Below are 25,565 nucleotides of genomic sequence, written 5' to 3' on the forward strand. Positions count from 1 at the left end.
TCAATGCATGGCTCCTACTCTACACTCTGCCACTGATACAACCCACCTATTCATTCCTGTCTCCTTTTCTGTGGTTCTTCTCACTTCTTTCTGTGGCTTACCGAATGATTCATTCATATCTTGACATTGTTTTTCATTTGAAGCTGTCTCACAGGTCAGTGGAGAGTTTATGGATGAGTTGTTCTGGGATGGGACACCAACATCAAGTCCAGTAGCAGGGGCTGAGAAGGTTTGGCAGTGGGGAGAGAGCTGTCTGGTCATAAATCCAGGGCTACTTTCCTCTGCAAGGAAGTGAGCGTGGCAACATCTCTTAGAAATGGCCACGCCTTATGTCCTGGTCCAGCCACCACGGTCTCTCCCCTGGACCACGGTGACGGTCTCCTGTTTCCCCTCCTCTCTCACCACAGCCCTTTCCTCACACAGAAGCTAGTAAAATACACTTAAAACTCAGCTCAAATCATGTTGTTCCTCACTGAAAATATTCCATTCTGAATCAAATCTAAACTTCTAGGTCTACGAGATCCCACATCTCTTCCTAAGTTACTTCCCGAGGCTTATCTCCCACCACTTTGCCCCGCCCTCCACCCTGCTCCAGCCACCTATTGGTCCTCAGAACACCAAGCACTCTTTCCCCTCAAGACCTTTTCACTCAATGTCCTCTCTCCCTGGCATGTTCCTTTCTCAGGCATCCATGAGCTTACTCTCTTATTTCCCTCAGGGCTTTTTTCAGAGAAGTCTTCTCTGATCTTTTATCTAAATTATGACCCTCATCCCATCACTATTTCCTTGAACTCTTCATATTGTATATCTGCTTCTTTGTTTATTGACTGCCTTCCCTCCTAGAATTTAAACTCCATGATGGCAAGGAACTTATTGGTTTGATTTACTCTTAATTTACTCTTGTATCCCAGTATCTACAATAATGCTTGGCACATAGGAGGTGCTCAATAAATGTTTGTCAAATAAATGTATACATGAATGAATTAAAAGGTACCATGGGCATGAAAGAACCATGATTGACATGTCCAGAACAAGACTACTGAAGGAGACAGATGAGTAATTTTAACCGTAGTGAAAAGTTCTAAGATTTGGGTAAGCAAAGAGTTTTACCATGGCTACTTTGGGCAGTTGGGAAAGGCTTGACTTTTTTTTTTAGACCTGAAACCTAGAAAAAAAAGGCATCTTAGCTGGGGGCATCTGCACAGATCAGACGGAAACAGAAAGCATGGCATGTTTGGAGCAACTCCTTATCATAACTTCAACTGCAAATAACAGAAAACCCAAACTTAGACTGGCCTAAGCAATGAGGAAATGTATCGTCTCACCTGAACGGTAGCTCATAAATAGGGCATGATCCAGGAGCAGTGCACCAGGTCTCCAACAATGCTTTTCTGAAATTCTTGTGGCTCTGCTCTCTTCCCTTTTTTGGTCTTATCCTTGTTCTTGTAGCAAGATGGCTGCACAATGTCCAGATATCATTTCCAGCCAGGGGAATACCCAGAAGCGGAAAGGAGCTGTCTTTTCCTTGGGTCTGTATTTTAAATGAGAAAATAATTCCTAGAATATTATCAGCAGACTTCTTCTCACACCCCACTGGCCAAAACTGGGTCACTTAGCCTTTCCTAAATATTCACTAGAAAAGAGAATTCAGGACTACCATGACTGGCTTGGACAAATTACCTGGGGAAAAGACCTTCGGAGAGTTGGTCACCATTACTAATGGAGTTTGGAGGGGAAGGGAGGAAAGAAGTGGAAAGCAAAAGTCAGAAAATAAGTCTTCGATGTCTCGTTATGGAATTTGAACTTTACCAGGAAGGCTACTGGTGAACAATGATAAGTTTTAAGCAACAAAGTTGTAGGTTCAGTTTCCCAATGTATAAAGATCACTAAAATGGCATTGATTAGAGGGAGAAAGACTGATGACTGTGAGAGCTGTGAGGCCACTGCAGCGATACAACCGAGAAACACAGTGCTTATATGAAGATAACAGTACTAAGGGTGGACTGAGAAAAACTCAAGGAGGTGCTAGCATGCTGGGACAATTCAGCAGGGTCTGGTGACTGAGTGAATGTTGGGGCTTGGAAAGAGGAAGATTGAAGGATGAGCTGAGGTCTCTGGCTTGGGTACCTGGGTGGAGAGTGGATGATTCACAGAACTAGGCAGTAAAGGGGAAAGATTTGATGGGGACACAATGATTATTGTTTGATGTTCTCAGATAGAGATGTGTAAAAGGTAGCTGGACATAAGCACCTGGAGCTCAGAGAGGTCTGAACATGTGTTTACTTCCTGATCATGGACTAGGTGATAATCGCAGAGCTGGGTATGTGAATGTACAAGATGCATCAGGAGCTGTAGTGCCCCTTGAGGAGCTTACAACTTTATTGACTATTTTAGAAAATAATCATACGTTCCACAGGAGTGCTTGGAAGCATAAATCTCTTTCAGTCATGGCAACTAGCCGACTTCAGTGGGAGTTTTAAGTGGAGTTTTGATCAGTGAAACAGAGACAGGCCCTGTTAAGAAAGGGGACTGGCAAGAGCCCAGATATGAATTAAGACACAAACTTAAACCAGGAGCGTTAGAACCAGCAAGGAGCAGGACTGGATGGATGCCTGCAATATTTTGATAAAAGAGTCAATACATTTATGTGACTAACTAAATACAAAGCAAGGCGAAGGACTTCAACATATTGGATTTTTTTCAGGATTGAAAGAACCAAGATGGGGAAATCAGTGCAAGGAATTGATTGAGTTGAGAGGAGTTAAAAGAAAATGTCATTTTTAGATATGTTGATATTGAGAAGGCGGGACATCCAGCAGACAGATGAGGCATAGGAGAAAGATCAGAGCCAGGGCTGGAGCTCTGGGGGTCCCTTTACGCATGTAGTTGTGAGATCTGAGTCACAGAGACTACAGCTGGTGCCCCTGGAATTGTGCAGTGCTCTGGCGCACATTATAGGCATTGCAGTTGTAATTATTGAAGATATTTTTCTCAAATGGGTTTGAACAGATGGTCAGTTAGATAAATATCAAACTGAATTTAATATCCTATGATTTCCCCCAAAATGCTCATTAAAATATGTAAGGATTTCTTACATGAGAAAGGCAGAATCTGGGACAGAGAGAAGAAAAGATACTATGGAAGTAAAAGAACCAGAAAAAGAAAACAGCTACTTCCACAGGACTATGAATGGGGAAGTATACTTGAATTGGTGTACTTTGAATCAATCTTCCACAAAACAAAAAAAACTATATTTTAATTCCATGAATGTGGAGATTAAGTTGCATAAGAACCATCTCTGACAGGAAAAAAACCTGGAAACTCGGAGTACGCAGCTCTTCTGGTGCAGCAACTACGCAGTGCCTAGTGCAATGATGTGCTTAATAAAATCTTTTGACAATAATGCTAGAGGGCAGGTGTCTTGCCTGTTCAACCCACTTAGCCCATAAGCAAATAGATAATTAAATGCTTTAATGAGGAGGAAAGGAAAGAAAAGAAAAGATAAAAGTACGTGCTTAAGAGAATCAGGATTTGACTACTTGCTGCTTATTTATGAATGTGTGATCATATGCACTCATACACACAAATACACACACACACGAATACACACACAGTACCACACGTCTTGATTTGGTTTAACAGCTAAACATCAGTTCTGATTTGTAAGGTAGTGGGGACTGTCTATGACCCTCAGAGGAAATTCCTTCTATAATGAGCAAAAGAAAATAAATTTTATCCTATAAACAATTACACTAACAGAGACTAAAATCTATTGGAGAGTTATATGAAGACAGAATCCAATCAATAATTCTTATATTGACAATCCTAACAATGCTCAACAGAGGATTTTGTGGCATACTGTATTCTCTGTCAGACTAGACAAGTTTAATATAAATAGATGCACATATCACAAATGCAAAAAAACACACATTAGTATATTGAAAGTATTGCAAGGTACATTAAAGTTAAATATATCGAAGAGAAAATACTGGTGCAGACATTGTAGTAATTAATTAGTAGAAAACTTTATTTATACAGAATGTATGTTCCATGGGGTTGGGAACCACATCTTTTTACATACCACTGTATTAACACATAGTATAGAACCTGGTACAAAACAAACAATCAACAAATACATAAATTAATTTAGACTTGATTATCCTAGGAGCTACGGTACTAACAAGCAAAATGTTGGGTTGTTAGGTTAATTTTAAAACTAAAATGTAAGAGTAAGGCAAACATACAGATCACATTTAGAAGTGTGTCATTTATCATTTATCATTTACTCACTCATACCTCATTCTGGAAAGTATTTAAGAAGCCTTTAAAAATATAAAACAGGAAAAGATACATGCAGAAAGTGGGAGGAAAAGGAAAAATGGAAGGAGGATAATAGAGTAAAAGGTAGAGGGTAGAGTCTGTATACAAGGTATATGCCTTAAAAGTCTGGGCCTTTGCCAAGAGTGCCAATGGGGTTCTGTCTGAAAGGACAATGCCGAGAGAAACAAAACATGCACATAGAGCCCACAGTGCCATCTTCATAAAATACAATAGGCCACCATCCAGCTTCTGCTCTCATACATCGAGCAAATACACTATTTAATATTTAATTTCTTGGAAAAATGCACTACAAAAATGCGTTGCTGAGACTATGATATCATTTTCTTTCAAAGCAAAGTGATTACATAAAGTCCTGGTGCTTTCGTACTAGTCCCTGTCTGGTTCTCCAAATGAGTAGTAAGTGAATTTTTTAAAATGAAGCTTAACTTTTTTACAGCTTTCAAGGCTTAGAGGAAAATGTGTAAGGAGCAATGTAGATGGTTATATGCTTACTTACGTGTAACGTTCAAGAAACAGGAAGAAGAACCACTGGCATAATTAACTTGTGGATCTCCTTGGCCAACGTGCACTTATATTCTATATTGAAAAGTCATATACAGGGTTCATATACAGGGTTCGTAAAAACAAGGTGAAAAGAACTACAAGTGATAACAAGGAAGGACTGTGGCTTGAGATTTCATTACTGACACAGCAACTGGACTTGAATATGGGCTCATCGGCAGCCTGCAGAGTGGCAGAGAGAAGGAGGGCAAGAGAGACTGAATCACCTGTGCCTGGCAGAGAAAATGGAAACAGTCGGAGAAGTGAGATGTAGAGTGGAGACGTTCTCTTCCTGGAGTAGTGTCGGGATTATATTCTGTTGTCTAGAGCTGGCTCAAATTACATGGAGCTCATCTATTAAACTCAGACAAGAGATGAAAGTAGGGAAGTGCAAAACCTGCCATCGCTTCTTATTTGACCTGCATGGTGGCTGGATTCATACGTCTTGCCATACTTCTGTATTCTGAAGGACTGTGAAACAAATTATCAGGGCCAGGTGTGAAACTTGGAAGATCAGTCTAGCCCCTAGGGGTTTTAAAAGGGAAAAGTAATAATTGAAAATCTCACTGAAAGCTTGTCCTCCTTGGCCGTTCTCCTTTCCTCTTCCAAATTAAGATGTACTGTGTTCCTTTACATATTTGAGATTTGCTATAGGCTTGACTTCAGAATCAATTATCTATTTCAAATAAACAAACATTCAAGAACTTTTCACATATTTCTCAGTCATTTCTTTCAGCTCTTTGAATCTTATTCTTGAGATAACATCTAAAGCTCAGATCATCATACTGAGTGAAGTAAGTCAGACAGAGAAAGACAAATATCACATGATATTACTCATATGTGGACTCTAAAAAAATGATACAAATGAATTTATGTACAAAACAGAAACAGACACACAGACTTAGAAAACAAACTTATGGCTACCAAAGGGGAAAGATTGGGAGGAGGGATAAATTAGGAGGTTGGGATTAACATATACACAATACTATATATAAAATAGATAATTAACAAGGACCTACTGTATAGCACAGGGAACTCTACTCAGTACTCTGTAATAATCTCTATGGGGAAAGATTCTGAAAAAGAATAGATATACGTATATGTATAACTGAATCGCTTTGCTGTAAAGCTGAAACTAACACAGCACTATAAATCAACTATACTTCAATATAAAATAAAAAATTTTTTAAATAAATAAATAATTGTTTAAAAGATAAAAAGAAAGAAAGCTCAAGTTTTCAAACACGTACAGACATAAGACATGTCTCTGTAACTTAACTGGACTTGTGCAAAAATACTCCAGGAGAAAAAACAACTTACTTTTTGCTGTACACTTTGCTTTCATTTATTACCTGCTTAAATAGTGCTACAGACTGTACTATCTACTATTATGTGGATTATATCATTTTTATTCCCCCCCACAAATCCTACGGGTTGATTGTTATTATTTTATCCATTTACAGATGGAGATATGGAAAGGCTATGTCAATTAATAACTTTCCCAAGTTCTCACATTAAGTTGTACCATCAGAATCTGAACTCAGGTTCCTTAAAACACTAAAAACAGAACTACCATACGACCCAGCAATCCCACTACTGGGCATATACCCTGAGAAAACCATAATTCAAAAAGAGTCATGTACCACAATGTTCACTGCAGCTCTATTTACAATAGCCAGGACATGGAAGCAACCTAAGTGTCCATCAACAGATGAATGGATAAAGAAGATGTGGCACATATATACAATGGAATATTACTCAGCCATAAAAAGAAATGAAATTGAGTTATTTGTAGTGAGTTGGATGGACCTAGAGTCTGTCATACAGAGTGAAGTCAGAAAGAGCAAAACAAATACCTTATGCTAACACATATATATGGAATCTAAAAAAAAAAAATAGTTCTGAAGAACCTAGGGCAGGACAGGAATAAAGATGCAGATGTAGAGAATGGACTTGAGGACACAGGGAGGGGGAAGGGTAAGCTGGGATGAAGTAAGAGAGTGGCATGGACATATATACACTACCAAATGTAAAATAGATAGCTAGTGGGAAGCAGCCACATAGCACAGGGAGATCAGCTCGGTGCTTTGTGACCACCTAGAGGGGTGGGATAGGGAGGGTGGGAGGGAGATGCAAGAGGGAGGAGATGTGGGGATACATGTATATGTATGGCTGATTCACTTTGTTATAAAGCAGAAGCTAACACACCATTGTAAAGCAATTATACTCCAATAAAGATGTTAAAAAAATTAAATTTAATTAAATTTAAAAAAAAAAGAATCTGAACTCAGACTGATTCCTGACCCATGTTCTTAACCACCAAGTTATAGTTCTTACATTACATTTCAGCCTTGCTGTAATAAACAAAATGCATATCCTTGGAAAGGAAAGAAGCTCACTTAATGCACTGATATAGTAAAGAGTAGCCAACTTTGAATTAGGAGTCAGGATACATAGGTTCTATTCATGACACTAGCTATGTGAATTTAATCAAGTTAATTCACCTCTGTGACCCTCAAATAAAAAATTTCAGGACTCAGAAAAGCTAGTTGAGTTGAGGCACACTTAAGCCCTTTCAGGTTTTGACATTCTTTGTTTTCTAACGAGATGCCTGAGATAATTTCATCCTTCTCATTATGTAGCTCCTGTGAATGACATGTCCAATTGGACAGAAATTCAAACTGTGGCATTTCTGTAGTAAAGCCCCATGAACTCAACATTATGAATAATAATAATATGTGGGACAGTTATCACAGTAACTAGCAAGATTCTCTTAACTTATCACTTGGCAGATTTTCTTTTCTTATATTCCTTTGTGACATCTCATTTTCACTGTGTTTACAAAGAATCAGAATTTATAGAATTAATTCATAAAAATCAATATTTTGCTGGGGCAAACACTTATTTTTCCTGTCAATCAATATTTCACCACCTTATTTATCCTCTGTAAATGGAAAAGCACAGCGTAGGTGAGGACATTGAGGTAGAGAAGTGTTAAAAGATTAAGGTCACACAATAAGTTTAAAAAGGCAAAAAATAGAAACAGGGGTTTTCTGAGCCACAGCTAGTCAATGACAGACCCAGTAATGAGGCACAAGCTTACAAAATAACCACGGGCACATTTCTCCTGAAACCAGGCCATGCCCTCAGTGCATGCCCTGGTGCATGTGTAAATTAACTGCTGGCCGCAGGAGGCCCTGGTACTTTTCAACTCTGATATACTAGTAATCAAAACAAACAGACGCACATCAATTTTTTTTTCAGGTAAGAAAACCAGAACCCAGGTCAAGCCCTAATAATTTCTTGGGTTTTAGAGTAACATAATATGGGGAAAAAGACACTGAAACTCTTCATTTGCAGTATAACTTGTGTAAGTCCCCTCCTTCCAGAAATTTCTCTTCTGTACATAGTATACACTCCGTCAGCACTGGGAATATTTGTTCAGCCTATTTATGTGTACATTGGATACAATGCCATTTCTTACTCTAATATTGCGAGAATCCTTAAATTGTTGTTTGATGTTTCAAGCCAGAAGGAATGGCTCATTCTTTAAATAAAGGAGCTTGGATGATTAGGGTTACACTTGTAAGTGGTAAGAAAGCCGGTGGGAGCTCTTTGAAATTCCTAGTGTTTTATTTTTACGATTGTTTTGTACTCCTTCCCATAGAATCAGCTATAGAGCCAAGTAGCCTAATAAACATGAACTGGACTGGATTAAGGGGTATAAATATTGTCTGGAGGGACCAATGGATGGAGATATTTTAAAGGTAGGAGCTATGAATGAGCTCTGTATCAAGTCCTGAAGCCCGGTGGAGTACTGTACACCCCATGGATGCCAAATTACACCAGATTTTAGTAATAGCAATGATATTAGCTCATTTATTCATTCATTTGTTTAGTAAACATGTACCAAGCCCCTATTCTGTGATAGGGAAAGCAGGAGCCTGGAGATACAGAAGTAAAATACATATACTCTGCCTTCAAAGAGCTCACAATCTAATGGGGCAGGTAGCCAAGAAAAAGACATTGCTGTCCCAGATGCCAAGAGCTGTATACAAGGGAAGCTCATTATGTTACAGGGACTTGGAGAACGGAAACCTGGCCATGATGAGGGCTAGGCAAGTGGGGAAAGGGATTGTGAAGGAAGAAGGTGGCACTTGACCTTGATATGAATGAAGAATGGGAGTTATCTAGGCTAAGAAAAGGAAAACGTGTTTCTTGAGGCTGAGTATGAGACTGCAAGCATCATGAGGAGGGACAGAGCACACAGTTTGGGGGTTTAGGATGAAGTGACTATCGCATGCCCAACTCCTGGGTAGGCACCATTCCCATCTTAGTCTAAGTGATTGTACTCTGCAGATTTCTGTGACACATCAACCCTTGTCATAGCTGTGAGTTCAGAACTGGTGAGAGATAGGGCAGAAGAATAGTCACCTCATCTACTAAGACAAAAGAGAGGAAGAGAAGAATCTATGTCAATCCATTTTGTAAATTAATAGCTTTTATTTTTTAGAGCAGTTTTAGATTCACAGCAAAACTGAGTGGGAAGTACAGAGTTTCATATACCCCATCCCCATGTATATAACCTCTTCCACCCAGCAACTGGTACATTTGTTACAATCAATGAACCGACACTGACATCATTATTGCCAAAAATCCACAGTTTACATTAGGATTCACTCTTTGTGTTGAACATTCTATGGGTTTGGACAAATGTATAATGACATATATCTACCATTATAGTACAGATGAATGAAACAGAATAGTTTCATAGCCTTAAAAACTTCTGTGCTCTACCTATTCATCCTTCTCTGCCCCCAACATCTGGCAACCACTGATCTTTTTATTATCTCCATAGTTTCACCTTTTTCAGAAGGTGATATATAGCTGGAATCATACAGTATGTAGCCTTTTCAAATTGACATCTTTCACTTAGCAATATGCATTTAAGTTTCCTTCATGTATTTTTGTGGCTTAATAGCTCATTTATTTTTAGCACCAAATAATATTCTATTGTCTGGATTATCAAGGTTTTTTTGTTTGTTTTTAATTTTTTTGTGTTTTGTTTTTTGGAGAGGGCAGAAAGGTGAGGAGTCTGTCCCATGAAGTAGGAGGATAATTTTTTTTTAACATCTTTATTGGAGTATAATTGCTTTACCATGGTGTGTTAGTTTCTGCTTTTTAACAAAGTGAATCAGCTATACATATACATATATCCCCATATCCCCTCCCTCTTGCATTTCCCTCCCACCCTCCCTATTCCACCCCTCCAGGTGGTCACAAAGCACTGAGCTGATCTCCCTGTGCTAGGCGGCTGCTTCCCACTAGCTATCTATTTTACGTTTGGTAGTGTATATAAGTCCACGCCACTCTCTCACTTTGTCCCAGCTTACCCTTCCCCCTCCCCGTGTCCTCAAGTCCATTCTGGGAGGATCACTGTGTTATCAAATCTGATAAGTCTGCATTGTCTGCTATATCTAAGTCTGTGATAAAAACAACGATTGAGGTAAAAACCTGTGATTTACCTTTGGGCCTCTCTCCAGCTTTGGCATCTTTGGATGTCATCATTCCAACAGATAAGAAGGTAACTGATGTCCCTAACAGCAATATCAGATTATGCCCCAAGATAAGCCTGTGGAATTGGAGTTCTAGGAAACATACTCCAAAATCAACTGCACAAATACAGCCTGGAAATATTCCCAATCATAATTAAACTAGCTTTTTCTACATATCACCATTAAAGGTAATTTTTAAATAACATGTTTATCTGGGGCAGAGGTAGAACCTGATAAGGGGACCAAGTCTCAGCAAGTAGGCTAGTATGGGAAGACTTTTCTTCCCTTTAGGCCTGAGATTCTCTTTCTTGGGCCAAAGATACCAGTGCAGGTAGATGAGGGGCCCAGCAGAAGCAACAGCTTGGCAGCTTGGTCCAGGAAGTCCCTATGTCTGTGAGTTCCTCTGCTCCCACCCTTCAGAGACACCAGGGCAGGAAAGAGGTACAGTAGGGGGATTCCACCATGCCCTTCCCCATTGAGAGACCTCTAGTGGCCCAGCCTGGGGAAACCCCTGCCATCCCCCTCAGGCAGCACCAGCGGGGACCTGTGAGAGCCCCAGTGGCACCTGATAAACCAAACGGATCAAAATAACACCACAAAATCAGTAAAAATTAAACTGCCATTGGAAGAACAGCCCTCAAAAGTAGGCCAAGACCTGCATGCTGCTGCTAAAATAAGAGAATTGAACAGGACCCAGAATCTGCTACATAATAGACAATATGCCTAGAATACAATTGAAAATCTCCTGTCATATCAAGAACCAAGAAAATCACAACTTCAGCGTGAAAAGGTAATCAACTAATGTAACACCAAGATGGATCAAATGTTGGAATTCTCTGACGAGGATTTTAAAGCAACCATTATAAAAATGTTTCAACAATCACTTACAAATTCTCTTGCAACAGATGAGAAAAAAAAATCTCAGCAAAGAAATAAATGTTATAAAAGAGAATCAAGTAGAAATTATAGAATTGAAAAATACAGTAACAGAATTTTTAAAAAACCACTTGCTGTACAGGCTCAGTAGAGTGGTGATGACAGAGGTTAGAATCAGTGAACTTGAAGACAGAACAATAGAATTAACCCAAACTTGAAGACAGAAAAATAGAAAAACAAAGAGAAAATAGGCTTAAAACAAAACAAAACAAAAAAACAAAGCTTCAGGGACCTGTGGGATAATAAAAGATCCAACAGTAATATTGGAGTCTCAGAAAGAGAGTGACAGGGGGGCGGGGCAGAAAGAATATCTGAAGAAACAATGGCTGAAAACTCCCCCAGTTTGGCAAAAGATACAGCCAAGAGGCTGAATGAAACCCAAACAGGATAAACACAAGGAAATTCATATCAAGACACATAATAATTAAACCTTTGAAAATGAAAAAGAAAAAGAAAAATTTGAGACAAAAATCCCAAGAGAAACAATGCATTACCTTTAGAGAAACTCCAGTTCAAGTGACAGCGGATACCTCGCCTGAAACCAAGGAAGCCAGAAAAAAGTGACACAATATTAATCAAGGGCTGAAAGTAAAGAACTGTCAACCATGAATTCTGAACTTGGCAAAGATGTCCCTCAGGAATGAGAGAAAAGAAAAACATTCTCAGATGGAGGAAAAGTAAAGGAATTTGTTTCTAACAGACACACCCTTAAATTTTTGATGAAGGGAATTCTTCAAACAGACAGGAAATGATTTTTTTTTAGAAGAAATGTTGGAATATCAGGAAGGAAGAAAGCACAGAGAGGAAAGAAATACGGGTACATACAATAAACTATCTTTTTCTCATGAGTTTTATAAAGTATATTTGATGACTGAAACAAAAATTATAACACCATCTGACATCCAAGACAATGATATTTAAAAGTGGGGAAGGTAAAGGAACTTAAATGGAAGTGATATTTCCATACTTCATTCAAAGCAGTAAATGTTGAATTCAGGAGACTGTGATAAGTCCTGTATTTATATTGTAATCTTCAGAGCAACCACTATGAAAATCATACAAAGAGACTCACTCAAAATTACTATGAATTAATCATAGTACAAGTATGTTTGGGGAAAACTGAATAATAGAGGTGGGTTTTATCAATGTCAATATCCCTGTTGTGATTTTATATTATACTTTTGCTAAATATTTCCATTGGGGGAAATTGGGCAAAGTGTACAAGAGTCTTTCTGTATTATTCCTTACAACTGCATGTGATTCCACAATTATCTAAATAAAAATGTCAGTTAAAGGCATGTCAATTACATTTTATAATTTTACTGTGTTGTAACACATTGCAGAACATCTGTGCTTAAAAAAATGTTTGCTGTATTCCATTAACTTAAATCAATTCATCAAATAATAAAAACAAGGATAAACTCATATTTTCTGCCATGTACATGGAATAAACTTTTGGCATTTGGAGAAGAAAGGAACAGGATATTCTCAATATTTCTACAAATATTTTGAGACAATGGCCATCGTGGACCCACGAATTGAGAATAGTTGTCTAATCTTTCACCACAAACTTTATACTCTTTTCTTAATGCACAAATGAGCAAGAGTCTCCAAAGAGAAGAATGAGTTGCCCCAGGGAAGAAACATTCTCATAAATCCCCAACAAAGTGGTTTGAAATACTCTGTTGCTATGAAAAAAAAAAAAGCCCCCTTAAATTAAACAGCAGGAAAAAAGGAAAGACAGTTTGCTCTTCTGTTGAGATTAAATCTTTATTGCCATTGACTTTTCAAATTTGAATTTTGCACATTATTTGCATTTATTTTCAAGTTTTTCCTTAATCTTCAGCCTTAATCTCGATTGATTTAAGAGGGGTAATATAAGTTATTGGGGAGGCCCACATCACAGAGTAGCACCTGTTTTGGAGCCATAATGGACTCCAGTACATTATATGCCTAAACAGGCAGAAAGTCTTCTTCTGTTTCCTTGATTGAATCAACAAATGGTGTGTAGCAATGTTAACAGATGTGACTAGACTAGAATCATATTTTGCTATTGCCCAAAATGTATTGAATATGAAAAAACGCATCAAGTCTCATAGCTTTGAGCATCAAAGAAATGGTCCCTTATCTATCTACACTTTTTATTGTCTTTACAAAACAAGATGAGTTCACAGTAGGCTCTCTTTTGTCTAGAATCTCCATGAAGAGTCTATTACTCTCTCAGAGCTGGACAAAAGCACAGGCTGCCCAGTTCAGTCTTTGAGTCCAGCCCTCAACTGCTTTGTGTTTGCAGCACACTTACAAATTCTGAACCTTGTGGTAGTGAGTTTAAAGAGATTAGAAGACTGAAAAGAGTACCAAACAAATTAGCAATAATTGCAGTGGAATCACTATCTCACATAACAGGGCTTCACGGAATCTATAACATCCATGCTTATGCTTGGTTGCCCTTCAGCGCTATATTTCCACTTGAGTAGAATTGTTTACTGCCCTGACCATACCTTCTTAGAGACCCAAAGGCAAAGTTTTCTTAGCTCCCTGGAAACATGCAATTTTTAAACATTTTTAATATATGCTTTTCTCTTGTCTTGTCCTTGTAGCAGGATGAACCTTACTCTGCACTACCATTATCTTCTATCTTCTCAGCAGTTCAGCCCAACATTCTAACAGTACAGGATTCAGCTTCAGTTACAGTTTTTTTTAAGTGATTTTTTTTTCTATATTGGTCAAAAAGTAGTGGCAGAAGGGTGGGAGTTATGTTTATGTCTCTGAGCTGTAGCCCAACAATGATGAACTATCCTAAGACATACAAGAACTTCTCACACAGCATCAATGATGGTCAACATTCAGACTTCTCCTTTTTTTAAAAAAATTGTTGTAAGAACACTTAACATGAGATCTACCCTGTTAACAAATTTTTATGTGTTCCATAGTGTTGTTATCCATAGACACAATGTTGTACAGCAGGTCTCTAGAACTTATTCATCTTGCATAATTGAAATTTTATACCCATCAAATAACAGCTCCCCACCACCCACTGCCCTTGGCAACCACCGTCCTACTCTCTGCTTCTACGTGTTTGACTCTTTTAGACACGTCCTTTAAGTGGAATCATGAAGTATTTGTCCTTCTGTAACTGGCTTATTTCACTTACCATAATGTCCTCAAGTTTCATCCAGGGATGGATTGCCTTCCTTTTTTTTAAGGCAGAATATGTATACTCTACATTTTCTTTATCCATCCATAGGTGAACATTTAGGCTGTTTCTACTTCTTGACATTCAGCCTTTTCTGAAATATTTATAGTTATAGGGAACTCACCATCAATGGCCACATTCTGAAAGCACTGTTCACTCTTCTTCATACAACTCTGCTAGAAAACTCTTTAACTGGGCTAAAATCTTCTCACGAACTCTAATTCTGCACCCAACACAATACAGAATAAATCTAAACCATGCGCTACAATCTTGAATGACAGTGAGTGATACTTTTGGAGAGTAAGAAAAAATTTGATAGAGATGTGAAAAATATAATTATCCTATTAGAAAAAGTATGGCTAAAAAATGCTGAAAGATGGCTATAAACTGATGTTTCCCTCAGTTTGTAAGGGAGAATAACAGTGATTGGTGAAATGGAAGACACATGCCCTGTACAAAGGGTAACCACTACTCCTCTTCAGCTGTTTGCTGATATAAATGAGATAGAATTTCTAATTCTTCAAGAGGTCAGAGAGCAAGATTTTCAAGTGAAATCTTATGATTTTAAGAGTCAGTGGCTAATTCAAAACATTTAAAAAATTTATTTGGGCCAACAATGAGTTGGCCAAACATCATACCTCTGTAGGCCACCGTCTTGCTACCTCCACTCTGAAGGCTGAACCACACATCAGCCTCTGAGCCTTTGAAGACAGACACTGAGTCTCCAGGGATATCTTTTCTTCCAGATCAAATGTTACCACCTTCATTAACCATTTGGTATATAAGTGTGCCAAATCCCTAACCATCCTGAATGGCCTCCTGACTTGTTTTGATTTGCTAAAAATCCTTTCTGAAGTACAGGATTGAGAGAGGTATAGAGAACTTCACAGAGGCTCTGATTGGCTGGCCAGGCCAGCTATTCTAGAGCTGGCTGGCCAGGCCAGCTATTCTAGAGCTGCACAGCATCTTAACTTATGGGCCCCTCTTTTACCACCTTCTGGGTATATTTTTAAAACTCTGTGGCTACTCATTGGGATGCTCTCTGAATGTTATTTGTTTCTTTCTCATCACAGGAATGATGTGGTCTAAGTGTTATTTATTATTGCCTACCTATCTCCTCAAATCATCTTCCCTTTTAAAATCTCTGACTATAAATTCATATCTATTTTGTCTTAGCAAATTTTAAAATCTATATTCCAAAATGAGAAATGCCATCATTTTTATGCCCAGAATGCAAATTTGTATTTTCTGAAGCATGTCTATACCTAGAATTCCCTTCCTTAAGGTTTATTAACCCTAAAAGGATCATTTATCCCTAAATATTCCAATTGCTTCAACTTCAAAACACAAATATGCCTTTTATAGTAAAAAAAAAAAAGTAAACTCTCGCTATGTATTAGGACTTTAACACACATTATTCTCTTATTTAATTGTTCCAATAACCCCGTGAAGTAGTCTTATTATCCCAGTTCCTAGATGAGAAAATTGAGGCTTGGAAAGATTGCGTAAACAGCCCAAAGTTGAATAGCCAACATGAATAAAAGCTAGGAATTCAAACTTGGGCCATCTGATTTTAAAGCCAGGACTCTTTACACTACACCACTTGTCTAATTCTTTCTTGTGGGTTAGAATTCAGTCCATAGTGTTAATTCCATTTTGTTTCATTTATCTTTTAAGACATTCAGTTGTTATAAGATGTTTGGCTTTGTGCCAAACAGGATAAGGCTTCCCACAACTGTCAGGAGAATTAAAAATCCTCCAGGATTTTTGCGTTTACCTCCATGCAATATGATTCTGATCCTAATCTGTACTGGTTGGAACACATTGGGAATAAATGAGCACTCCTAACGCATGTACAGTTTCACCACGAGTAAATACAATTGGAGTTACAAACAATAAATATAGGAAATAACATTGTTAGAACTTCAGTCAATCCAGAGTTAGTAATTGTCTGTGAAATCTGTGCAAACAAATGAATAAAATGACTTAGAATAATGATTTCTCTCTACCACAGACATTGCCGGCTATCTACTCAATATCCATTTTCTCCTCTTTTACAAACAGAAATTCAATTTTGTTCATGGTGAAAATGTATGATGAGTTTAAAATATTTTTTTTTCAGCCTGCGTTTTAGCTATGCTATGGTCTTGTGACACACTTTATGGCCAATGAGATGTAAGTGGAACTTGCTGGGTGTGACTTAAGGGAAATCTGAAAGGGAGACTCACTTAGCCTGTACCTTTTGCCCTTTGCCCTTCTTCTTCTGCCTAGAATGCAGCATGATGCTGAAGGTGGGAAGAGCCACCTTGCCACCATGAGGCAACAATCTTGAAAATAAAAGCCACATGTTAGGGGTGCCTGAAATCAGAGTCCGAATCCCTGATGGCATCGTGGAGATGATGGTCTGCCTACCTTCAGACTTCTTGGTATGGAAAAAAGCACTAAACGCTTATTCGTAAAATGGGTTTTCAGTTATACGCAGCCAAACCCATTCCTAACTGATACCCTGAACAATGACTGACAAGTATTAGATATGGCTTTTTATATTACCAAAGTGGTAAAATTCCACACACAGATCTTAGTCTTTTTGAATCTCTCCATGACACATCTGGCAACTCAGTGAACAGTCTAGATTAGGCAGAGGTGCCGAGAAGATCAAAGATTCTGGAACCTCTCCCTATACTGGAAGACTGTGAGAGCAGGGACCATTTCTATCTGCTTCCCAGTTGTCCACCAGGGCCTGTTACTGACGTGCATAGAAAGTTAAATCTTTGTCCAGTGAATGGATGAATGGATGAATTTATAGTCTAGTTGGGGAGATTAACAAGTAAATAGATGATTCCAAGGGAACAAAATCTTCCTTAGCGTACCTGTATAGGGCTTCCTGGAGGAGATTATTTTCAAACTGGGGCATGAAAATTGAGGCACTAGTAAAGTACAGGGATTGACTTTCCAAGGAGAGGGAGTAGCACGTGGCAGAGAACTGGTTACAGTTTTGTAGGCTTATAGTTTAGGAATCCAAAAAGACTGTGAAAAGGCTGGGGAGGCAAGCAAGAGTTAGCCCGTGAGGGGCCAGGGTACATACACACCAAGCACTGTCTTCTGGTTTAGTCCAATCTAGCTGCAAGGATAAAATAATATCAGAGTATTCTCAACCTCCCCATCTGCAATCACAAGGTATAGTCTTTAAATTTCAGGAATTTTGTGACTTGATTATACAAACGTCTTCAACCACATTTTTTGACTTGGGCTATTTTCATTTCTGTTCTACAAATCTACAACCTGTACTGTGAGTGCACCTACCAACAGTTTTAGGAAAATCTCTTCCATTATTGATGTGGAACATTTTGAAGACCCTCCTGTCTTAAAGCATCAGGTGTTGCCTGGAAGTTTTATCTCCTTCACTGGGAAACCCTTTTAGTCATAACTGTCTTCCCCAACCCGTGAATTTTTATCACATGACTGTAGCAGCCAGGGTGAAACATTTTCCCTGCTTCCTGTCTCAGTAGGGCATTGTGGTGTACTGCATCAAGGCCATATACATATGGCTTCACTCTGCCCCTGGTAGGGTAAGCAAAAATGAATTGAAAGCAGCAGGTTAATATTTGTCCATGATTGGGGTAAAGGTCACATAAGCAAGTCAGCACTTTTCTCCATCTTTGTCTACCTGTCTCTCTGCTCCCCAAACCCATTAACCATCTTTGTAATTTTTCTCTTCTATATCTGGCACCCTTCCTGGAGATTGGGGTTGTTTATTTGTTTAATCTGAAGCATCCTCAACCTTCAGGGAATCTGGGATGCACAGAACTAGCCTGGTCTTCCTGTGAACCTCATCACTTCGCCACAAAGCTTGACAGGGAGAGAAAATGAAAACACCTTGCATATAAACTCACTCTTTCCTCATCTTTCTTATAACTATATTCCCATGTGCGTATTTCTAATATGCCGTCTTTATCATAAACTTTATAGGCATTAAAACCTGGCCCCTTTTATTAAGGCACATGGTTTGAATGATAGGAGAAAGGTGAGAATTTCCCTTTTCATTTTGCTTTACCATTGGCTGCCATATAACTTTAAGTGAGCTTTGTATTTTTATTAAAGGGAGTGACAATCTCAAAGACTTAAAAATTAATAAGTATTTCTGATCTCTTTATATGCTTTCCATCTCATTTTAGAAGTAAAAAGAAAAAATGGAAAGGGAGGTATTGCATGCATAAGTGTGAAATTAATATTTACGAATTAATATCTGATCTAATTAACTGCTATCATAATCAACAGATGTGTCTAAATATCAGAAAGGTCATAATGGGGGTCACAGATTATTTTGGTTTTGTAAACAGTGGGTTTTATTTCCTATCTTGATGACAAGTTTGCATTTGACCCTGCCTTAGGGCTTAGATTCCAATTTACGTATCTGACTGCAATTTACCTTAGACAATTTTCTAACACATTTCAACAGCTAATATTTTTCTTAATCTGAAAATCTGAAGGTGTGGAACAAACAGCTTCCTGCTGTTTCTCCTGAACATATTTATGGATTGGTCTGTTTCTGAAAATAATTTATTGGTCTGTTTTTCTACTCCTAAACAATGGTTTTAACAACTCACATGAAGACATTTTTCTATTTTTTGTTGCCGAGTGCAGACCGTGGCATACTTTGTTTTGTGCTGTTAATATGTATTATTCAGAAAGCAATGATCGGATTGACGTGGTTCTATTAGTGCAGGAAGTGGCATTAATGTATAATCCGTGTGTCACTTTTTAAAAATGTAAAATGATGAACCTCAAAACACTTGAAAGTCAAGTTTAGTCTCTCTTGATTGAGGCTTCAGTTTTTGTCATCAAAAAATGTTAAATGGTTCATTTTCTTATCAGCTGAAAAACAGTCATAAAGTATTGCAGTAGCACACTAATGCCTTACAAGCATTACGTTTATGTCCATAAGCAGTCTGTGTAATAATAAGAAATATAAATTGTTCTCTGACGCTGGTTCTTGTTAGTACTTGATCTTTGACCCCAATTCCTGATTCAGAGCTTCCAAAACCTTAGTATTTCTTGAGTGATAGGAGTGTCTGAGACAGAGCTCCTAAGTCCCTTGTTATTTCCTAGGCGACAGGAGCATCTTTTATTCTAATGAGGTGATTCTTGGTGGGCTCCTGGTTGGGGGTTTGTCATCAGAAAGACCAAGGCATGATTAGAAGCTTAGAACTTTCAGCCTCACCCAGAGAGGGAAGGGACTGGAAGTAGAATTAATAATTGATTATGTCTGTGATAAAGCCTGCGTAAAACCCCCAAAAGTATAGGATTGGGGGAGTTTCCGGGTTGGTGAACTCATCTATGTGCCTGGAGAGTGGTGCACCCCAGCTCCACAGGGACAGAAGCTCCGGTGCTTGGGACCCTTCCAGACCTTGCTCTATGTACCCCTTCGTCGGGCTGTTCCTCTGTATCCTTTATCATCTTCTTTGTTACATAATAAACCAGCAAAGTAAATGTTTGCCTGAGTTCTGTGAGCTGTCGTATCTAGTAAATGACGGAACCCAGAGAGTTGTGGGAACCTCTAATTTGCAGCTGAGTCACACAGAAGTTGTGGGTAACCTGGGGACTCACTACTTATGAGTGGCATCTGAAGTGGGGGGCAATCTTGCGGGACTGAGCCCTTAATCCGGGGGTCTGTGCTAACTGCAGGCAGTTAATGCTAGAACTGCCTGGTACGGAAAACCCAAACATTTGGTGGCCAGAAGTGAAGTACTAAGAGGGCAGAAGTATTCTGTGAGTGGAGGAGAAAATGTTTTTTTCCCAGACATCCTCTGTCTCCTTGACCCTTGGCATTTACTCTCCCACAGCCCTCAGGAAGTCTGTGGTCAGCCTTCCAGCCTTCACGGCCTTTCTCAGCCAGCCAGTCACAGGGTAGGAGTTCCTTCAAGACTGGCTTGGATCCCATGACTCCTAATAATCAAACCTTACAGAGACCTCAACTTGTGTCTTGGATGCATGAGTCATTCATTAACTCATTCCCCCAAAACAGTTATCGGGGACAATTATTAAAAGTTTTCATTTCATCTTTAGCTAAACCAACTCCAAAATCAGGTTCTGCTCAAGCATTCCTCTGAGAACGCCTTCTTCACCTACTCCCTATTTTTTTCCCCTTCTCTTCATTAAAAAACTACATCCAAGCCTCATCTCAACTCCTCTCTATAAGCATGTAAGGAATTTACCCTCTTCTGAAACTAGCAAAGTCCCTACTGTCATGCTTCCCAACTTCTTTTCCATTTATGTTGGTGTTTACATTTAGGTTTCCTTATACTTAAGATTTTAGAGTTTAGAGAGACTACAGAAAAGTGCTCTGCACAGAATAATTAACCAGTGTTATTGATTCTCTAACAGGAAGCAGAGGTTTGTTATCATTAAGTTACCACTGAAAGATAAAACAGTTTTGCAGCTAAAGTAATCAACATTTTTGTAAAACATGTGTATTCCAAAGCAAACCCTTAAAGGGAGCATGAGTAGAATTTTGAGTTGATTATGTTTGCTTTGCTCATTCTTTTTTGTACATTCTCCCAGTAAAAACTAGACAGACAACTTGTGTGACATGATAATGAAATAGTTATCGGCCTTAGAACCCATCAACAAAGATAGATTGGATTTTCTCATTTAATTTTCTCATTTAATTATTTAATTGGTATAAAATACATACCAATGCCATTATGACTAAAATATGTGATTATCTGCTAGTGTGGGCTGAGTGAAAGCACATAAGAATTGGATTTAGGCATCTCTACTGTGGTTATGTGAGTTTGGAGGAGAATACAGAGAGGACAGAGCATGGAGTGAATACATTAATACAATTTTCTCTATTTTGAGAACCATCAAGCCCAATATTAAATTATCTTTGGTAGAAATTCTTAACTGCGAAATATAATCCTTCTCATGATTTACAAAAGTTTAGGAGTTTTCAGGTTATACTTAGGTGACTGAAAATGCACTATGGAGAACAGTATGGAGGTTCCTTAAAAAACTACAAATAGAACTACGATACGACCCAGCAATCCCACTGCTGGGCATATACCCTGAGAAAACCATAATTCAAAAAGAGTCATGTACCACAATGTTCATTGCAGCTCTATTTACAATAGCCAGGACATGGAAGCAACCTAAGTGTCCATCAACAGATGAATGGATAAAGATGTGGCACATATATACAATGGAATATTACTCAGTCATAAAAAGAAATGAAATTGAGTTATTTGTAGTGAGGTGGATAGACCTAGAGTCTGTCATACAGAGTGAATTAAGTCAGAAGGAGAAAAACAAATACCATATGCTAACACATATATATGGAATCTAAGAAGAAAAAAAAAATGTCATGAAGAACCTAGGGGTAAGACAGGAATAAAGACACAGACCGACTAGAGCATGGACTTGAGGATATGGGGAGGGGGAAGGGTAAGCTGTGACAAAGTGAGAGAGTGGCATGGACATATATACACTACCAAACGTAAAATAGATAGCTATTGGGAAGCAGCCGCATAGCACAGGGAGATCAGCTCGGTGCTTTGTGACCACCTAGAGGGGTGGGACAGGGAGGGTGGGAGGGAGGGAGATGCAAGAGGGAAGAGATATGGGAACATATGTATATGTCTAACTGATTCACTTTGTTATAAAGCAGAAACTAACACACCATTGTAAAGCAATTATACTCCAATAAAGATGTTAAAAAAAATAGAATGAAGATTTTATCAGCTAAGAGAGCAGTTATGAGTACAAGCATTCAAAAACACGTCTTTAAAAGATATGTATATTATGAATTATAGTTCTATGTTTGAAAATATAAACAGTTCCTACATACAATGAAGGTACTCCATAATGCTTCAGTAGAATCATACATAAGTAAATGTTTCAAAACATTACCATTCAAGAAAGAGTACATGATAAAAGGTGTAAAGCCCTACTTCAAATATATATAGTATGTTGTACCTTGAATAAATTATTTATCTTGCAGTGAAACTGAAAAAACATTTTAAAAAGAAATCAAGTCAGTACAGGTGCCCAAAAGGCACATGAAAAGATGCTCAACATTGCTAATTATTAGAGAAATACAAATCAAAACTACAATGATATCACCTCACACCAGTCAGAACTGGTCATCATCAAAAAGTCTATAAATAATAAATGCTGGAGAGGGTATGGGGAAAAGGGAACCCTCCTACACTGTTGGTAGGAATGTAAATTAATACAGGCACTGTGGAGAAAAGTATGGAGGTTCCTTAAAAAACTAAAATAGAGCTATCATATGATCCAGCAATCCCACCCCTGGGCATATATCCAGAGAAAACCATAATTCGAAAAGATACATGCACCCCAATGTTCATTGCAACACTGTTTACAATAGCCAAGACATGGAGCTCCTTGTCTTGGCTATTGTAAACAATGGACATTTCCTAAACGTCCATTGACAGATGAATGGATAAAGAAGATGTGGCACATATAGATAATGGAATATTACTTGGTCATAAAAAAGAATAAAATGTCATTTGCAGTGACATGGATGAGCCTAGAGATTATCATACTAAGTGAAATAAGTCAGACAGAAAAAGACAAATATCATATGATATTATTTATACTTGGAATCTAAAAAATGATACAAATGAACTTATTTACAGAACAGAAATAGATTCACAGACTTAGAAAACAAACTTAGGGTTACCAAAGGGGAAAGGTGTGGGAAGGGATAAAATTAGGAAGTTGGGATTAACATATACACACTACTGTATATGAAATAGATAATCAACAAGGACCTACTGTATAGCACAGGGAACTCTACTCAATACTCTGTAATAATCTACATGGGGAAAGAATCTGAAAAAGACTAGATATATGTATAACTGAATCACTTTGCTGTACCCCTGAAACTAACACAACATTGTAAATCAACTATACTCCAATATAAAATAAAAATTAAATTAAAACAAAGAAATCAAGTCAAAATAAACTCCGACTGTCTCTAAAGTTAACCTTAATGTATATCAGGCTTCATTATGTCATTAAGATAGAAATAATGCCAGATGCTAATAAATAGGAAAACAGTAGCTTCCATGCTCTTTAATTAATGTATATTGTGTAATCTACAATTTTAGTGCGGTTTGGTTCGTTTAGCCTCAAAAGGAAGCCAACCGCCTGCCGATGTAGGGGACACGGGTTCGTGCCCCGGTCCGGGAAGATCCCACATGCCGCGGAGCGGCTGGGCCCGTGAGCCGTGGCTGCGGAGCCTGTACTCTGCAACAAGAGAGGCCACAACAGTGAGAGGCCCGCGTACCGCAAAAAAAAAAAAAAAAAAAAAGGAAGCCAAGATGTTTTCTTCCAAACATTATAGGATTATAGGAAATAGAAATTTTTACAAGTTGAAAAAATAATATGAATAAGATACACATATTTAAAGAAGAATTAATACTTTTAAATATAATGGGAAATTAAAACCACTTTTTAATTAAAATTTATATAATGTTTTATAATATAAAATTTAAAATTTATTAAAACACCATTATATACAAAAAATAAGCACGTTTAAATGTTCAGCCTATTTTGCACCCTCAATATCTGTAGGGAGGCTAACTTCTCTTCTGCACCCAACAGAGGCCTGAAGATTTCTTCTCTGGAGAGGATAAAAACATAAAGTTTTTGGTCTGGGGAGCACCAGGTTCAGTTGAGGCAGCCCTGCTATAAGGAAACAGGAGGATTAAGTGACAGTTACGTGCAGAAGACTATACATACATTCGGCCTGAGACTACAGGAGAATTGTCCCAGTAATCTGGTTATCTGAAGAAAAAAATATTTAAGAATACAGACATCCAAGTTCCCAAAAGAATGTCCCAACCAGAACCTTCTACACTGAAGCCCAGAGTTAACAAGCTCTATATCCCTCTAGCATTCTACTGCCCTACTCTTAAATAGGAGTGGATTTGGAGGATGGCCTCAAATTAGGAAAATAGTGGCCAAAACAAATGGGTCGGGGGTGGGGCAGGGGGGAACCAGTTTGGAAAAATGAGAGTCTAAAAAGAGTGAAAAAACGAGCCAAAAAAAGTTCACAAAGAAGGAATAATCCCAGTATGGCGTATGGGTCAACTGTCAACATCATCTATGTGTTCACAATAATGTAAACACTGAATATGAATATAATCAAATTCTGTATATCCGTACTGGCAGGTGAAGAGATTTATGTGTTAGGAAGAAGAAAAGTCTTATCTTCCATAGAAAGTAGTTAATACATTATTCCTAAAATCTTTTAGATCCTATTTTTAATGTAAAGATTTGGAAATAAATGCCGAATTAATCAATGAAAAGAAGTGAAAGAGTCTGTCTCTGAGGAGCAGGAAATGGAAACTGAGATTGAAGGGCTGCTGGGTTTGGTTTAACAAACTTTATAGGGCTATTTGACTCTCTTTGCTCTGCAGCATTTCTGACTTGGGCACTATGTTTTAAAGTAAATTTAGAAAATTAATTAAATGAAAAAATTTGGTAGCAATAAAAGGAATGGGAAGAACCAAACTACTTCTAAATGGAGGAACTACATTTGTACCTATTCCCTTACACAGGTTTGGATTTGCCTTTGGGATTAAAGTGTGACAGGGATGTGGCTGATGTATCAGGTGCTAGGTTTTGAACACAATGTCTTTGAACACACTGTCATGTTAGTAGTCAAGGAACATCCATGGTAGCTTGGGAAGTACCACACACATCTGTATAGTTTGTTTTAATCAGGTTTGAGGTCCTGGAATATTATCAGTCAGCAGTGTCTCCAAACCACAGTGCAGTGAATTCTGTTGGAAGGGCTCTATAACACGTATAAATCAGATACTGCAGACTTTGCCTAAGTCATCTAGGAATTATGTCTATATGATTCTCCAGACCTCAATACCTGAAATAATAACCCATCATGGAGTCGACCATGCAATAAAGGAGGGACAAAAGAAAGCAGACAAAATTTCAACTACCAAACACCT

This window comes from Delphinapterus leucas, chromosome 12 (genome assembly GCF_059928025.1).
Source record: "Delphinapterus leucas isolate spDelLeu-1000000601 "Yukka" chromosome 12, BTC_Dleu_Yukka2, whole genome shotgun sequence".
In the NCBI taxonomy this organism is placed as follows: Eukaryota; Metazoa; Chordata; class Mammalia; order Artiodactyla; family Monodontidae; genus Delphinapterus; species Delphinapterus leucas.